The sequence below is a fragment of the Papio anubis genome, chromosome 8, assembly GCF_008728515.1.
Source record: "Papio anubis isolate 15944 chromosome 8, Panubis1.0, whole genome shotgun sequence".
NCBI lineage: Eukaryota > Metazoa > Chordata > Mammalia > Primates > Cercopithecidae > Papio > Papio anubis.
Genome location: NC_044983.1, coordinates 52,620,121 through 52,625,493, shown reverse-complemented (window position 1 = coordinate 52,625,493; position 5,373 = coordinate 52,620,121).

Below are 5,373 nucleotides of genomic sequence, written 5' to 3'. Positions count from 1 at the left end.
GAAGGTTAAATTATATGTTAATATGCTTTCAAATGTAAGCTAAGCTATAACAATCACATTGTCTAGTAGGAACTTTCCCAAAGGATGAGTACATCTTCACCAAAAGAGTACTAAATTTGTTTCTATCTAGATTTCTGTAATTTGACTCTGTCCTATATCCATGCAGCATCTATATAAGCATAGTAATAACAAATACATTGAATAAAAGACAGTGTTGCTCTACAAATAGAGCAGGACTGAGTGGGGTCTGGCTTACCTAGGGAAGGGCTCAGATTGATGCAGATTAGAGGAGATGCAGGTCAGAGGATACAAAGGAACAGATATGGAGGATGAACAAGTCTAGAGATCTAATGAATGATTTAAAGGCTTTAGGTAATAAAACTACACAGTTTTAGGTTTCATACTAAATGAGTAGATTTTAACTGTTCTTGCCACACAAACAAAGGGTAACTATTTGAGATGATAATCTGCTCCACTATAATAATGGTTTTACCATCTACATGTAGTCCACAGCATCACGTTGTATACCTTAAATATATACAATCAAATGTATTATAAAAAATTAATACAAATTAATGGAAGCCACCTGAGTAATGTATAGTGACTCTAGTTTGTAACAACTCATAAATAATTAGGACTTTAGGCTGGATGTGGTAGCTCACACCTGTAATGCCAGCACTTTGGGAGGCCGAGGTAGGAAGATTGCATCCAGGAGTTCAAGACCAGTCTGGGCAACATGGCAAGACCCCCATCTGTACAAAAAATTTAAAAATTAGCCAGGTATGATGGCTTGTGCTTATGGTCCCAGCTACTTGGGAGGCTGAGGTGGGAGGATAACTTGAACCCAGGAGGTTGAGGCTATAGTGAGCTATGATCATGCCACTCTACTCCAGCCTGAATGACAAAGTGAGACTCTGTCTCAAAAAAAATAAATAAAATGGAAAGAATTTTAAGAGAAAATAATTTTCAACCCAATCAAGCTGTTATGTATAAGAGTTCAAAGCTGAAAAAAGCAAGATTAAATACTTCAGTAATTCAGAAATGTTAGAAGTCACCCTTTTATTAAAAGCTACAAAGATTTTATTAAATGAGATAATTTTTCTCAAGTTCTTATTCAAGGTCTAGATATGAAGTAAATGCTCAAAAAATGATAGCATTATTTATAACTAGCTAAATGGTTTTCTTCCTTTTTCTATTTAGTATTTGTTGTTTTAAGATAATGTATTTTTCATCATATACTTGTTTTTATTATATATGAAATTATAAATATTTAATAAGCATCAATGGAATTAGACCACATAATTCCTATGAGTCTTAGATTTCTATACATGAGCCTCTTATCTGGCTTTCTTTTTTTAAGAAAAGTAACTCATTAATAACCTAAGAGCCTGGTAACAAGAAGTAAAAGTAAAGATATAGTCTATAGCAAGAACTAATCTCATGAAGCTATAACCCAAATATTTGAGCCATGGCTGTCATTGTGCACATGTAATTAAAAAGCGATGAGTGGTAGTGGCTTAAGTGATTTTTTACATTTTGAAGAAACAGCTTCAAAATGGACTATATATCTGTATATCTATCTATCTATCTGTCAATCAATCAAGATATATTCTAGATCCATAACCCATGAGCTTATCCCTTCTGTGTACACACACGCAGAGGCACACACACAGAGGCACACACACACACACACATATATATAATATATATATACACACACACACATATATATAGATAAATGTAGATATATGTATCCCAATTCCATCTGAGATTTCATTAGAATGGCCTTTACTGACCATATTTCTATCTGCATTCTGGTGTGACCACTTAACCAATCTCTAAGGAATTCCAAATTTTCCCTAGTCTTCTTGCCTTCTAAGGATCTCTCCAGAACCATCTTTAATGTTCCATTCACAGAAATATAGGCTTTTTCTAGCCTGCTTTCCCAAATTCTTCCAGCCTCACCCCATTATCTGGTTCCAAAGCTGCTTCCATGTTTTGAAGTATTCATTATCATCAACACCACATTTCTCAGTACCAATTTTCTATCTTAGTTTTCTGTCACTTATAACAGAACATTGAAACAGAATAATTTATAAGGGACAAAATTTATTTATTACAGTTCTGCCAGCCCGAAAATCCAAGGTTGAGGGGCTGCATCTGGTAACAGCCTTCTTGCTGGTGGGGACACTCTGCAGAGTCTTGAGGGGGAGCAGAGCATCACATGGTAAGGAGGATAAGCATGCTAATATGCTAGCTCAGGTCTCTCTTCCTCTTCTTACAAAGCCACCAGCCCCACTCTCATGATAGCCCATTAATCTATTAATTAATTAATTCATAAGTGGATTAATTCATTCTCCCCTTAAAGGCTTCACCACTCAGAACTACCACTACGGGGATTAAACTTCAACATGAGTTTTTGTTTTTTTGTTGTTTGTTTTTTTTTTTTTTTTGAGATGGAGTCTCGCTCTGTTGCCCAGGCTGGAGTGTGGAGGCTGGATCTCAGCTCACTGCAAGCTCCGCCTCCCGGGTTTACGCCATTCTCCTGCCTCAGCCTCCCGAGTAGCTGGGAATACAGGCGCCCGCCACCTCGCCCGGCTAGTTTTTTGTATTTTTTTTAGTAGAGACGGGATTTTACCGTGTTAGCCAGGATGGTCTCGATCTCCTGATCTCGTGATCCGCCCATCTCGGCCTCCCAAAGTGCTGGGATTACAGGCTTGAGCCACCGCACCCGGCCTCAACATGAGTTTTGAAGAAGACAAACAGGTGAACCATTGCATTCTGTTTCTTGACTTGATCCCCCTTTTTCCCTCCCTCTTTCTTTTCTATTTTTATTTTTTTACTTTTTCTTTCTTCTAAAAAATCAGGTTTCTCAAGGTTTCAATTATATACAAAAGTGCACCGATTTTAAGTGGTCAACCCGACAATTTTTGATACGTGTATAGAGTCAGATAGCTACCCCACAATCATGATATAGAACACTCCTGCCACTCTAGATGTCCCTTCAGAGGCCCTTACAGTCAATCCCCTTCTCCTGGCCTTGTCCCTGGGAAACTTGTTTCCTATCTTAAATAAGAAGAGGAATGTTGACAGTCTAAAAAACAGCTTGGTAATGTAAATGTTCCCTATGGCATCTTGTTCTTAATCTACAGTGATTGCACGTTGTTGGTCATTTCCTAATTGGCATCTGAAAGAACTGGAAATCATTAAAATCTGCCTACCTTCTGCCCACTTCCAGAGCCACCAGCTGGACTCATTATCTTTGCTGATTTGCTCCATGTATATCAAAGATATACTGGCTCCATGTTTCCAAAGATATGTCATGCTAATTGGCATCTCCTCAGAGGCTGAAAACACAGTCTGTGCTTAAAGAGAAAGAGATGCACAGATGCAATTAAATGTAGTAAACTCCACCTCCTACTTATTTTTCTATTACCCTTTGGCTAGATTTTGATGAAGTTTTGTTTCTGAAAGATTATTATGTTATTAACCTGTGGAAATAGGAAAAGATAAGGAATAATGAGTGAATGAGGCTCGAGGAATGAATCTAGAGGATGGACAATGGTAGCATAAATATGGTGAGATGAATAAAAATGCATTGAAAACCATTTGTTGAGCATGTGTCAAGCACAGTTCTGAGATACTAAACCAGAATATGCTGTGAATCTCACCCACAGGCTTACATCCAAGTAGGGGAGACAGCCAGGTAATCAGGCAAAGATGATAAGTGATGCATGCAATGAGAGCAGCAACACTATTTATTATGGGAGCACACACACAAAACAGGCTGAGATATTCTGAGAGAATGCACTGAAAGTGGATGGAAAGGTGATAGAGACACTGGGGCTGAAGGAGAAGGAAGCTCGGAACCCTGCACAGGGTTGCCCAAGCACTAGGATTCATTCCTGGCCCTGAACACCTTCTTTTTTTCTTTTTCCTTTTCCTTTTCCTTTTTCTTTTCAGATGGAGTTTTGCTCTTGTCGCACAGGCTGGAGTGCAATGGTGTGATCTTGGCTCACTGCAACCTCCGCCTCCTGGGTTCAAGCGATTCTCCTGTCTCAGCCTCCCAAGTAGCTGGGATTACAGGTGTGTGCCACCATGCTTGGCTAATTTTGTATTTTTAGTAAAGACAGGGTTTCACCATGTTGGTCAGGCCAGTCTAGAACTCCTGATCTCAAGTGATACACCCACCTCAGCCTCCCAAAGTGCTGGGATTAGAGGTGTGAGCCACTGCACCTGGCCCCCTAAACAGCTTCTGAGGAAAGGGTAAGTGAAGTAACTGCAGTGTGGCTTACTCTCACCATGGACCTTTGGGATCCCAGCTGCAGGAAATCTCACAATACCCATGGACATTTGAGTTGACAGGGGGACCTGCCCAGACAGTCAGCAGAGACAGAGCTTGAGTCTGCACACAACCTAGGAAGTTTGGTGCAGAGACAGCTGCAAAGGAACACAGCCATAGACACCCATTCCCCAAGGCTCTCCATACTCCTCTAGGTGGCTCAGGCCTTTTGTAACTGCCAGACCTAGAAAGATCAGGGCTGTCTTCCCCCTGGAACTAGGGCAAATTGGAGCTACATACCCCCTGTCTACTGGCCCCTCCTAGGGTCCCTGCCTGGCTGCTTGCAATGGAATGAGCACATAGACAGCCTCCACTGCTCTGCTGGTGTGCTGCCAAAGACCACTACTGTAGTGCTTTTACTGATAGCCCCCACCACTCTACTGGAGCACTTTTGCCAACAGCCTCCTGACAGAGTGCCCTTGCTAGCAGTCCTTACCACCCCAGGGAGTGCACCAACAGCAGCCTCTGCTGTCTCCAAAGGAGTGCTTTAGCTGGTGGCCCCCCAATGGAGTGCTTTTACTAGCAGCCAGAGAGCACCTCGGCACCCCTAGCACAGTTGGTGCTTGACGTTGAGGGGCCAGAGAATAAAACCTCAGGACTGGTGCCAGCCCCCAGGGTTAGAGAGTGCAGCCTAGGAGTGTCAAGCTGAGCCAGAAACAAAGTCAGTAAACTATACCCAATTTACACCAGTCAAACCCTCGAGAGAAATAAAGAACAGTTTTGTTAAAATTGTTTCAAAAATCAGGGAGGAGGGACTCCTCTCTAATGCATTTTATGAAACCAGCATCATTCTGATACTAAAGTTGTACAGAGACACAATGAAAAGAGAAAATCTCCAGTCAATATCCCCGATGAACACAGACACAAAATTCCTTAACAAAATACTAGCAAACTGAATCCAGCAGCACATCAAAAAGCTAATTCAACATGATCAAGCAGGGTTTATTCCTAAAATGGAAAGTTGGTCCAAAATAACAAGTCAATAAATGTGATCACCACATAAACAGAATTAAAACAAAAACCACATGACC